A 14018-nucleotide genomic window follows, 5' to 3' on the forward strand; every position below is an offset into this window, starting at 1 on the left:
ACCTCTGAACGTTTTAAATATCTAAGCCCACACACATTGGGGAAGCAGCTGATTCAGTTGAAAGGAGAGCAAGTAGTCAAGGAAGAACTCAGCTGTCTACCTTCTGAGGGGAGGGAGGAATGAATTTCCTGCCCCCAGCCGCTTGACCATCATGCAATGGATTTGCTTACTCAAAAGGAGACACCTCACCCAGCATTTGTTTTCAGTTCAAGTCCCAAATGAAAGAGCACAGGTGCATTTATCAGTCAGACAGACATAGAGAGATAGTAATCTGACGGAGAGCAAAGTTTTAAAGAATGAACTCCCTGACAGCCATGAGGAGAACTAGCTATGGACTCAAGATGCAACTCTGACAATGAAGTGTTGGATGAGAAAGTAGATTGAACAAGGAGAAAAGCAGAAGAGAGTTTACAATCGCCAAATTTTGACTTGCCTAGGTACAAATGTTAACCTATGTGTGTGCACCTCACTACCATTATACTATAACTTAGTGCCCAATCTTCCTACAGAGACCTTGTTTATCCTAGATTTTTTTGGGGGTGGGAGGAATGTTTTATGGCTACCATTTTTACTATATCATCTTAGTAAATGTCTTTGCTAAGAAAAACTAAGTGTTTCTACTCATTGAACATGAATGGGAATCATACTTGTGGGACTTCTTGAAGTAGTAGAAATATTCCAGATTCGTAGGATACCTTCAAATCCAAAGTATCAGCCATTTTTCTTAGAGAGTACCTGATAATTGATAACATATATAATTTGAGAAATTACATCAACTGTGAAAAAACTGATAAAAATGTGGTGAGAAAAGTTAGGTTAACAGTTTTTATTAATTCATTCAACAAATATGTATTTGTGGTTCATGGCATGGTCACTTAGAAGATAGAAAAGATAAATAAGACATCTTATTTATCATCTTCTCAAAAGGGTAAAGAGTTAACTATACAGTTAATGTAATATAAATCATACAGGAGGAGCTGGACAGGGAGAAGAAGAGGGAGAGAAGAAGAAAATGAAGTACAAGGAGACAAGCTAATAGAGACCCACTTAGTGACATAAAGACTTGAGTCTGAACACTCCACAGCCAATCTAAATGCTTATGCATCAATCAGTCATCTGTATGCCCATGAAATCTAAAGTGTTGCACCATTATTTAACCTAAAAACTGCATATAGCTTTAAAGGAAACTGTTGGTGTTGATTACCATGAACACACACATGCACACATCAAGTTATAAAGTACACATAAATTTGTAAAAGGACCCTTTGGAATTTTCAGTGTTTTTGACTATTTTACATGATTTACCTAATGTGTCAAAATGCTATTTATACATAGAGTTGCTGAGCTAGTCTTTCAAAAAGCAAGTTGTGTGGATTAGAATGTAGGAAATTCATATCTTTACTTCATATATCAGTACACTTGATAGAGCCCTAATGACTTTCCAGTCTATGGAATTTGTTGCTGTTATGGGAAAGAGGCTACTGAAAAACAAAACAAATATGTTTCCTTTTAAACTTTTTAAGAACCAGTCAAATTGAAATTCAAAAACTTACTTGGTCGTCAATTGTATTAGAGGAATAAATCCTAAAAACAAGTGTCCAATGTAGCATCTTAAAAAAAAAATTCTGGGAATGGGGTTAATCATTAGCATCTGGATTATCCCACTCCACTTTTGCACAATTCTGATTGTGAAGAACTAAGTTTTTTAATATTTTTATACTAAACTTCTCACTGTTTCTGTTTGTTTCTCTCTGTCTCTGTCTCTGTCTCTCTCTCCCTGAAAGACTCTTTGAGTCTTTTCACACAATCTCAGGATTCAAGCAGGAGAAAACTCATTCCCATTATACATGAGAGCTTTTCCCTACCCCAAGATTTCAGTTCTTCAAGATAAACATGTTCAATCGAGCAATACATAACATGGCTTCCAGTCACTGCACCATCTTTTTCTGACTTATTCTGGAAGCAACTCAACTTATAAATGGCCTCTGGACTTCTGAAATGTTTTAACCAACACAGAATACACAATATTATTGTTTCTCTATTTTATACATTCTCCTTTTCAACACATTTACCTTTTTGGCTGCCATATCTCTCTGTTCTTTCTTATTGAGTTTCTGATCCACAAAAACCTGCTTAATTTTTTCCCATAACCACTGAAATCTAGTCATGTCTCCTACTTTATGTACTCATAATGTTTATTTCTGAAGATAAATATAGGACTCCTAAACTTAAACCTATTAAACTATTAACCTTTTTTTCAGTAGAATTGGCCCATTCTTCCAGCTCAGTGAGAACATTTTGAATCCTATCACCCAACATATTAGCTAGTCTTTATAATTCCATGTAATCTCTAAATCTAAAAAATATGCTGATTAAAATGCTGAGCAGAAGAAAGTCTAAGGCACGGTGCTATCATACTCTACAGGAGATTGCCCACCAAAATTGAAGTCAACTTATTAATCACTACATTTTGGATCACACTGTCCCACCATTGCTCAATCCACCTAATTGTGTTACTATATAGACCAATGGTGTGAAATTCAATTAGAAACAAATTCCTGTCTGCCACATTTTTCTTGCAAATACAACAATATTAATGTGCTTATTCCTCCAGTAGTATATCAACTCATTCAGAATACTAACAGTTAAAATAACATGAATATATGATCTAGGTACTGTATGATTCTTAATCTCCTCTTCATCCTTCTTGATCATTCTGTTAGAATCACCATAGATTTGAGGAGAGTATATACATCAAGGACTGAGGACCATTTTGTGTTATCTTTTATCTCAAGAATTGCCATGGCCAAACAATTCACACCTTCTGGTCCATCTCTTGGTGATGAGCCTCTCTGTACTATGATTGACTAGTCCTTAAACAACAGACCCTCATTGAAGGCTTTCTAATTTGGCAGAAATTTAGAGAACTTTCACTCCACAAAGACAGCTTTTGAGAGTCCAGAACCACTTCCATGGCATAGGTGTAGCACCAGTGTAGGGCTTTCATGGAGCAATCATCTGCATAATAAAGACTGTTTTTCCTTAAATCCATTACTTAATTCTTACCTACTCTAGAATTTGATAATTTTCCATACCCTTACCCGGACTCCCGAGAATTTCTGGCCATTTCTCTATTTTGGCTTTTCATTATTTAGCAGAGCTATCATCCACCAACTTGAAAATTTCAGTGCACAGTCCATATACTCTTTCAGTTAGGAAAATTTTATATATGATTCACTCCAGTGCACATCCTGGAATATCCTGCTATTCATGTCTCTTCGTTTATGAAAAATGTACATTTGTACTTATCCTTTGTTTCTTCTCAGTTTCATATCCAAGGCAAAGTATACTACAAAATTCCAAAATGGTTCATTTTTAATAGACCCGTATGAATCCTTTTCAGAGGGATTAAAAATAAACACAAAAACAAGTTATATATACTAGCACCCTTACCTTTTCCATATTTCAATTCCTCATGTCTTTCTTCTTCCTCAGAACTCCACTTGATCAGTCAGGGAAGACATATAAAAATTGTATTGCATTTTCTATGATAACTTATGCTTGGTTACATACCCAGTGTTCCTACTCTTTATACTAGATTCTGCTAGTTTTCAAAATTAAGGAAGTGGACTTCACCACTTGGTAGTTTTCAGAGTTCCAGAAACCTTCTTAATTTATCTTTAATAACAGGTTACAAAAAGCTTCAAGTTCCTTTCAAAGTCTTGATTTACTGATGCTGTTTTTGTCAACCAGGTCTAGAAGTTCCAGTTCATTTACAGTTAGGTGATTTAACACCTACAGTTTGTCTTCTTAAAATTTAATTTTGAATTGGTGAGTTCACTGACATTATCCTTACAAAAGTCTAAGACAAGGAAACCATGTAGGGTTTCAGATACTTCCTTTCCACTCTAGGGTATATCTTTTGCATACTAACCCTGACAACACAGAGAGAGCATTAGCTGGCTGTGGTGGCATATCTTGGGTGCTTTTCATCTTAGAACTTTTCAGATCCTTTTAGGGAAGGACCAAAGGGAATTCTTACTGGAGGTTATTATCAGTTCACTACAACTACTCTCTATGCATGTCTATCTATCCTAATGGTCAATTTATCCCAAGGATTTTCTATCCGACTTAATGCCATGGGTGTATTGAAAGAATTCTGAGTCTTGTTGTTAGGAAGCCCTTGCAATGGACTCCTTATATTCTTCTGGGGCCTGACTGACTCCCATTATTCTCTGTTTCAATAGACACAAAGCTGATGACACTATAGCCTTTACTCTTTCTTGTCTCACAGGGACACTTCTGAGTTTCTCTTCTTTTCCTCTAGTGACTTTAAAATAGGTCATTTTCTATATTATAAGAACACTAATCTTTTGGTCTAAGTTTTCTGTATTGGTGTCCTAATACAACCATATTTATTGGATAACTGTCAACCCTAAACTTCACTGTATGCTCAGGTAATTCTGTCTGGTGAATAGTTTCAGAGGTGTGACATTCTATTAGGTAGAAAGCGTGTGTGTTTCCTCAGAATAATGGATAACGTTGACAATATACTTTTGTATGAAATAGGTTTCTACATCTATGAGAAGTGTGTTTATAATTATATTCAGATATATTAATGGTAGATGTATGTTGAAATTCAAAACAATAGCAACTGAGTTATTTACTGAATATGTGAAATATTGAATTAAATTCATTGATACATTAACAAATCGCACTTTCTAACTACCTCTCCTTAGTCCTCCCAGTTTTAAAAGTATCTCTTTTGTATAGCGAAAGGAAAACCAAAACAAGACAAAAATTGACAATTAATTACACCTTTGTAGTTAAAGTTAAACCTTTAGTTAATACATTTCCCTTTAATTTTTACTTTCCACATAATCCTTCCTGACAAACTATGTGAAAAGTAAACATACAGCCTTCTTAGAATGGTATAATAGAAATCTTGATGCAAAAAAAGACTCATAATGATATCGTTAGGGATTATGAGTTTATAAGAGGTCACTTTCTCCTTCCTGGCCTGCTGTTTTTTCATTTTCTCTCATAATTAATTTACCACAATATCGTGCAGGAGTAAAAATACGGAATACTGAGATGTCATAGAATTCAACAATCTATGATTCAAAGAAACATTTTTAAAGCATTAGCTCCATGCCAAGAATTCTTTCTTCTGTTCTCTCCTTTATCTCATATCCCTCAGATTTTTCTACTTCTCCATTCCTGTATCAAATGAAGAGACGGCTCTTATCCTTTACTATGCAAACCCATAAGCATATACTTTTGATTGTGCCCAACATGTTGATTCAAGCTACTTCCTTGCTGCTTACTAAAATATCTTTGTCCCTCATAATTAAAAAAAATATTCATTTTAACCTACCACGTCCATTAGTTATGTTTCTGTATGTCTTCTCAACTTTTTGACAAAAATTCTTAAGAACTTATCTATGCTGGATTTTTCCACTTCTCTTCTTCTTTTCTAATTACTCTGCAGTCTGGCTTCTCATTCAATTGCAATGGCTTCTAAAGTTACTAATCCTCTCTTAATTGACAAACTCCATCCTTCTTCCCCTCTCTGCAGTCTTGAAAACTGGATCACTCTCTCTTTCCTCTATAGATCTCCATGATATGATTTTCTCTTTCCCATCTTACGTCCTCTTGTTTTCTTTGCTGGATCTTACTCTTTACTTACTATGGATGTCAGCCAAGGATCTGTATTGTCCTCTTTTATTCTCCATCTACATTATCTTGCTTGATGATCTTATATTCTAATGATTTGTTTATCATCAGTAAGGAGGTGGGTCCCAGAGGCATATAATTTTGAGCACTGATTTTGCTCCTTCACTGCAGTTACACATAACCAACTACCTTTTTGATATCTTGAATTGGATGACATATAGCCATCTCAACGACAACACACGTTACTCTTTATCTTTCTTTCTTCTTTAGAGTCTGTTTTTATACAGTCTTCATTGAAATTCCGATTGCTTCCTTGTTTTTCTTTTAGATCACCTGAAGTATATAATAAAATCTCCTTCTCACTTTAATTATATGATTTTTTTTGGTTTTTTGTTTGATTTTTTTTTTTTTTAGTTTCAAATATATTTTTGTAAACAATACATTGCTGGATTCTGTTTTCTAATCTATTCTGAACTTCTGGGTTACAGATGAATTCAGCCCATACATTTTTATGGTTAAGATTAATAAATGTGAAATTCCTTCCATTGTGTCCTCTTTTACTTTCTATTCTCTTGAATTCTACTTTTCTTGTTACAAAAAAAAAGTAATGACAAGAGTTGCTTTACATTGTGATCAGTGATTGAATTGATCTGTTTCTGCTGTTGAACCTCTTTCCTTTGCCCTACCTTTGATCACAAGTTTTTATTGTTTCCTTTTTAAATTTCTTTCAAGGAAAAAAGGATGCGAGGAAGTTAAGTTTGACTAATTGATTGGCAAAACTTTGATTATTTATTTTTAAAGAGTGGTAGGATTTTGAAAGGAGATAGATTTGGAGTTGATAGAATAAACCATCTGAAAGACTGAACAACTTAGTAGAAGAAACAATAGGAAAATTAGATAAAACATTTTGACTTTCTTTTTTGTTAGTGAATTAATCATTAGTTTTACTGTCTTGACTAAAAGAGATTTTTTAAAATGTAGTATAAATATAATCCTTATAGACCTTTAAGTAAGATTACTGAACCTCAGTTCAGAATGCCTAGGTTCACAATAACTTAACACCTCTATGCATTATCTGTAAGCATATTGGCTCTCTTTTACCTTGCATATGTATTGTTTATAGTTAAGTGTTTACTTGTTATTACATTTGGCTACAAGCTCCACCTTGAGATCAGGGACTATGGGAGGGTTTGCTTGTTTTTGAAGCATTTCTATGAATCATTAGTGCTTAGAAGAATAACTAGCACATAGTATGTGTTTAATAAATGTGTTGTTGAATGTGCAAACTTGAATAAATCACTTAACAGAATTGAATTTCAGTTTCTTCATAATTAAAATGACAGGACTAGATTAGATGATTTCAAAGTTCCTACCCAGCTCTAAACGCATGCTTTAGAAAGAAATTTTTAGTTGGTATCACATTACTGGTCTATATTCAGTGCATTTACATGTATTTGTTGTTGCTAAGTTTTATCAGTCACTTTGTGATCTCATTTAAGGTTTTCTTGGCAAAGATATTAGAGTGGGTTGCCATTTCCTTTTTAAGCTCATTTTATAACAGAGGAAATTGAGGCAAACAGGGTCAAATGACTTATCCAGTGTCACACAGCTGCTAAGTTTATGAGGCTGGATTTGAACCCACAAAAATGAATCTTCTTAATTTCAGGCCCAGTGCACTATCCACTACATCACCTAGCTATTGAACTATGGTCTCCACATTTATTTAGAGTCAATAAATTTGAAAATGTAAGCTATTTCTTTGTCAGTCTTATAGAAGAAACAAAAATAGAAGTAAGAACTGCAAAACTAAAACATATCTAACGCCAGCAGAAAATAATGATCTACAAAATCTCTTTTTGAACTTTTCTTTCAATGACGATCTTGGAAATATCTTTTTTCTTCACTTTCCATACCAATAAAGTCAGATCTAAACAACTGGAAAAATATTAGTTGTTCATGGGTGGGGGTCACCCAAAATAACAAAAATGACAATTCTACCTAATCAATTTACTTATTTAATGTCACACCAATGAAAGTACCAAAATATAATTTCATAGAGCTAGAAAAAACAACAATTCATCTGGAAGAACAAAAGGTCAAGGATATCAAAGGAATCAATGAAAAATAAATGTGAAAGAATGGAACTTAGCAGTGCCAGATCTCAAACTGCATTACAAAGCAGTAGTCATGAAAACATTTTGGTACAGGATAAGAAAGAGAGAGTGAATCAGTGGAATATATTAGATACACAATACACAGTAGTAAATGACAATAATCTAATGTTTGATAAAAGCAAAGATCTGAGATTTTAGGACAAGAACTCACTATTTGACAAAATCTGATGGGAAGACTGGAAAGCAATTTAGTAGAAACTACATATAGACCAATAACTCACACTGTATATGGAGAGAGGGTAAAAATTGGTATGTGATTTATACACAAAGGGTGATACCATAAGCAAATTAGGGGAGCAAAGAATAGTTTAACTCTCAAGTATATTGATAATGGAAGAAGTTATGACTAAATAATAGAAAGATCATTACAGGATTTAAAATGGATAATTTTGATCTAAAAAGTCTGAATAAAAGGTTTTTTATGAATAAAAACAATGCAGCTAAGATCAAACGAAAAGCAAAAAACTGAGGAAAACAGTTTTACATTACTTCTCTGATAAATATCTCATTTCTCAAATATATGGAGAACTGAGTTGTATTCCTCAACTCCTCAATGATCAAAGAATATGAATAGTTTCCACATCAAGAAATCAAAGTAATCTATAGTCATATGGAAAAACGCTGTAAATCACAATTAACTAGAGAAATGAAAATTCAAACAACTCTAAGGTATCAACTCACACCTATAAGATAGGCTTATATGATAGAGAAAGAAAATGACAAATTTTGGAGGGGATGTGGGAAATTGGTACACTATCACACTGATGGCAGAGATGTGAACTGATTCAACCATTCTGGAGAAAAAAAAATAGAATTATGTCAAAAGGGCTATAAAAATTTGTATTTTTTTTGACCCAGAAATACCACTACCAGGTCTCTATCCCAAAGGAACTTTTAAAAAGGGAAAGGATCTATCTGTACAAAAATATTTGTACAAACTCATTTTATTTTGGCCAAGAATTGGAAATTGAAGGGATCCATATCAACTGTGGAATGGCTGAATGAGCCATGACAAATATTTGTGATGGAATGCTATTGTGGCATAAGAAATGACATACATGAGCTGATGCAAAGTGAAGTGAGCAGAACCAGGAGAACACTTATACAGTAATAATGATATTGTACCATAATCAACTGTGAATAACAACTATTCTCAGAAATACAATGATCCAAGAAAATTCTAAAGGACTTAAGATGAAAAATGCTATCTACCTCTAGAGAAAGAAGTGATAGCATCTGAATGCAAATTGAAGCGTATATTTTCTTAAATTTATTTTTCTTGTTTTGTTTTGGTTTTTATTCTCTGTGTTTTCTTTAACTACATGACTAACATGAAAATATTGTTTGTATGACTGCACTTGTCAAATATCAAATAACTTGCCTTCTCAGAGACAGTGGTAGGGAGAGAGTGAATTTGGAACTCATTTTTAAATTAATGTTAATGTTGTTTTCACAGGTATTTGGAAAAAATAAAATATTTTTAAAAGAAAATCTCTTTTAAATTTTAGACTGTTATAGTTGAAAGAGACCTTGATACCAAATATCTGGTAATCTAGTTTCTCCTGAAGCAAATGCAGTTATGAGTAGCTCATTAGCTCCTAAGAATGAATGTAAACATCTCTATTTTTTCCATATTTCATACTATTATAAGCCCAAAATTTAAAACCTACTCCTTGGAACTTGAATTCATAGGGGAAGAGTAAAGGACTAAGTTAGTCTCTTTCTTTTCCACTAAGGGGCTCATTTGCCCTGGACCAACAAATATGGTCTGATCAAGTTCAGTTCTTATGAAGCCTGGTCTCTATTGAATGTAATCAATCTTCATTTTCACATACACTTCATGTGGTTATGCCCACAGCCTACACACTGGAGAAAAAAAAAAACTTGTTAAGTTTTGGCCCATGTCTAAGATCTCCCCAAAAGGATTAGTAGATTAGTGTACCTAGTGAATAATATGAATCATGTTAGGACAACATGAGAAAGATATTGCTTTACTACACACAAAAGAATTGTAAAAAGAAACAAACACAGTAAGCACTGATGAAACTTAAGCCATAAGTAACGTAACTTACTTGTATAGCCTCTGTTACAATATGATGAATCATAATCATTACAATGGGAAGCAAGGAAAAGACAATTAAATAGGCATTGTTACATTTCACCTCGGTCCTGTACTGTGTAATCCATTCCCAATGTATGTTTTCTACCAATCTAGTCTAGGCATTTCATTCATCATCCCATTGTTAGTCACCTCCAAGAAATCTGGAAGTAGTGGTCAAAGAAGTTTTCTGCCTACCACATCAGCCCCAAGCAATGGACCTGATTTTAAAGACCTTTAACTCAAAGGTAGCCACCAGGACTTTACACATTCAACTTGGCATTAATGCTCATTCACCTAAGAGCAGAAAAATCAGAAATGCAGAGTAAGAAATTCAAAACTGAGGATCAAACTCAAGTAGGAAGGAATCAGGCTTTCATTACCATGTCCTCATCACCGTATGATGGCTGAAGTAGGGGATATAAAGCATGCTGCCCTTGCCCTCACTCCTCATGGGAAAAGGCTAGACACTGTTCTAAAGTGATTCAGAGGCAGTAAGAGAAGAGAGAGCAAGGGACCAGAAGCAGGATGTATTTGTATATGTGTAAGAAGAAAAGAGGGAGTGATTTATCACCATCTAAGAGTTTAAGCTCTGATATAACATCATGATGGATTGAAACTAGAAATGAGTTTTTTCACATTCCTTACTTGAGCAGTGGTTACTTAAAAATATACTTTTTCCTCACATGAACATAAAATCTACCTCAATTTATTTTTTAGCCTTTTATCCCAGTTTTCCACATTAAGAACCATCAGAATATATCTAATATACCATTTCAAACTCTTTAAGTCTGTGATTATGTACCTTCTCCTCCAGTTTAATCATTCTCAAATCAAACATTCCTGGTTCCTTACACTGATCTGCCTAAGGCTTGCTTTCAATTTCCTTCACTATCTTGCTCAGTCTGAAAGTATATTTTTATCAAGTCCATTACTGTTTGGCAGGGAATTTACCCCAGTCAGGCAGGTATGCCCTCCCCAAATAGCCACCACTTGTAATAACAATTCAGGTCATCCTTGTTCTTACTATAATCACAAAGCATTGAAAAATAATAAGCACACATTAGTTGCCTTAAAAACACAGATGAGATAGGACAGAGTACAATGGGACATATCTTCTATGATTTACATTCAGGGTCCATTTATGTTACTTACTACATGAATCTGATAGATGAAAACTTTTACCCAAAATACTTAATTTGGCAAATGAGAGGATAAATTACAAGAGAAGATGACATGTCTGTGTTCCCAGCTGAGAAAAGACCATCTTACTCTAATCAACTATGTTCCACAGAGCAAATAATGAATGATATTTTACTGATAGATCTGGCTGAGTCTCAACAAAGTTCTACCAAACTCCAGAAACATCCAGCACAGGCCATGAAGCGTGTAAGTGGGAAAGAAGGCTAATGCTTCAACTGGTCTATCATTTTGTTTGCAACTGAAATGTGGGCTGCAGTTATTTTTTCTTTTGAAATATGTATAATATTTGAATCAATTTGGCTCATTCCAAGAAGTTCATAATGAATGCCTTATGCCTTACATTGAGGTTTTGGTTTCAGTCTTTTTATAAAATACCTAAAATTGAATGATTAATATTTAATTGCCTCATGTTGTTCCATTCAATTCAACAATTATGCGAGTGCCTGAAATGTTTAAGATACCTTGCTATTTTCCTCTTGAGGATATGGAGATTAAAAAAAGTCTCTGAACACTGGGGAATTGTAATCTAATAGCATTCATGGAAATAACCATACAAATAGCCACATTATAAAGTAGATAATAAGTATGCCCTTGGAGTTCTAAGAATGGACAGGACATATCTGATTTTGTTTTTGTTTTTTTCAGTATTAGGAAAGTACAGGAGTTTATATTTGAAATGCACCATGAGGTAAGGAAAAATAAACATTCATTAGGAAGAGATAGAAATGGAATTTAGCAATCAGGCTAAACAATCCAGATTTAGGTCTTCAGTCTTAATTATTTCAATCTGTTTCCTGGGACATTAACTTCCATATTTTACTAGAGTCTGAGCAGAAGATTTAATCTGTCAGTTCCAGGTTTTTGCCTTTATGCTGTTTTCTAAATTTCTCTTGATCATCTCAGTATGTGTAACCCCATCGCAAGGCACACAATCTTAAAATATCTTCTGAGAAGTTCCTTACAAAGTAAAGAATGCTCATTGATTGACAGATTGATTGCTGTACCTAAGCACCTAAGTGAAGCAGTAGAGAGCTGGACTTGAAGTCAGGAACTCATGAGCTCAAATCCAGTCCCATTTAAGTCCAAACAAATATTAGCTGTGTTATTCTGGGAAAGTCACTTAATCTTTGTCAATCTCAGTTTTTTCAGCTAAAAATGAGGATAAGAACAGCACCTGGCTAACAGAGTTGTTAGGAGGATCAGATGAGATAATTTTTTAAAGTGATTAGTATAGTACATGGTACAAAATAGATGGTTAATGCATGCATTTTCCCTTTCTACTTCCCCTATATCCAAATTTTATTCCCTATTCCCCAATAATTAGATGTGACAGCTACCCTCTATTTTTTCTTCTTATCTTATCTGCTACAAACTCCAAAATTATTAACTTTCTAGGACTTTTTTCAAGGAAAGACAGATTATATACACTAAAACATATTAGGTAATGCTCTGCCATGTCTAAAATGCTCTCAAAACTCAATTTCTCCTCTAGTTAAATCTCTAGCTTCCTTCAAAATGAGTTCATGCTCCACCATTTACATAAACTCAATCTTGAAGGAAGCTAGAGATAGCCAGAGGCTGACTTGTTTTTCTCACCTCTGAGCTTCCTTTGAATTCGAAGACTAATTCTAAGGGTCTTGAAAGCACTGTCTGAATGCAGGGGAAGATGAAGTATTCAAGGAGAATTAATACCTCTAGTGTGAGGACTTGGTCATTCCTTTTCAGGGCTGTGTATTCACCTTTGTGGTTCAGCTTCCACTCAACAATCACTTGTGTCTCCAAGAAGCGGTAGCCACATTGTAGCAAACCATTTCAGCAGATGGGCTAAACCAAATGGATGACAACCAACAATTCTCAAACCCATGAATAAGTTAAGGGAATCAGTATCTACCCCAAGCAAGTGAAGAATTCTCCATGGAATGGGCAGATGAAAACAATTTTTTCCAATGATGAAGGCAGTTGAAGCAGTCATTGTGGAGTGCTTAAAGTTTGGTCACATATTGAAGAAAACAAGGTCATCCACTGGGCCATTGTCAATCATCTTGACTTTTGTCTTGCCACTGAAGTTGAAAACTTCTGAAAGAGAGAATGAGGCTGATGATTTCATGCAATTCAGCCTCACTTCAATCCAATTTACATGCAAGTCAAGATATCACCCTGTAATGACACTGGTCCCCATCAAAAATGAAGAACAAACAACAATCTGGTCTCCCAATTATTTGAACCTCCTTCTCAAAGGTTAATATCTTTCTACTCTGTATATATCTTGCATATAACAGTTTATTTACATGTAGTCTCTATCACTAGTATATAGATCCTTTCGAGAAAAGACTATTTTTGTGCCTTTACCTTTCTTGTTTTCCCCAGTACTTAGGACAGTACTTGGCAGCCAATAAACCTTGTTGATTGATTGAAATAAATCTACTTAGTCTTAGATTACATAGTCCTGAGATTTCCTAAATCACTGTGTTTAACAACAATCCCCTAAGACCATGTCAGTCCATCATGATTGTAAGCCAGAAGCACCTAGCTTACTTCATTTTCAAGATTAATATGGAACTGATTTAAAATTATAAGGCTAAGAGTAATTCCTCAAAAGATAAATGGTCACAATTCAAGCTAGCAACAATCAGTCATGTGGGAAAATGATCTAAATCACTAGTAATTACATAAATGAAAATTAGAAGGTCTTTGAAGTTCCACTTCATACCTCTCAACCTGGCAAAGAACACAAAAGAGGAAAATGACAACCATGAGAAGGGCTGTGGGAAAATAATACTCTATTGCACCATTGGTGGAGCTCTGGATTAGTTTATCCAGTCAGGAAAGCCATTTGAACCTATGTACATAAAGTTACCAAGCTGTTC

Source organism: Notamacropus eugenii, chromosome 3 (assembly GCF_028372415.1).
Source record: "Notamacropus eugenii isolate mMacEug1 chromosome 3, mMacEug1.pri_v2, whole genome shotgun sequence".
Classification (NCBI taxonomy): Eukaryota; Metazoa; Chordata; class Mammalia; order Diprotodontia; family Macropodidae; genus Notamacropus; species Notamacropus eugenii.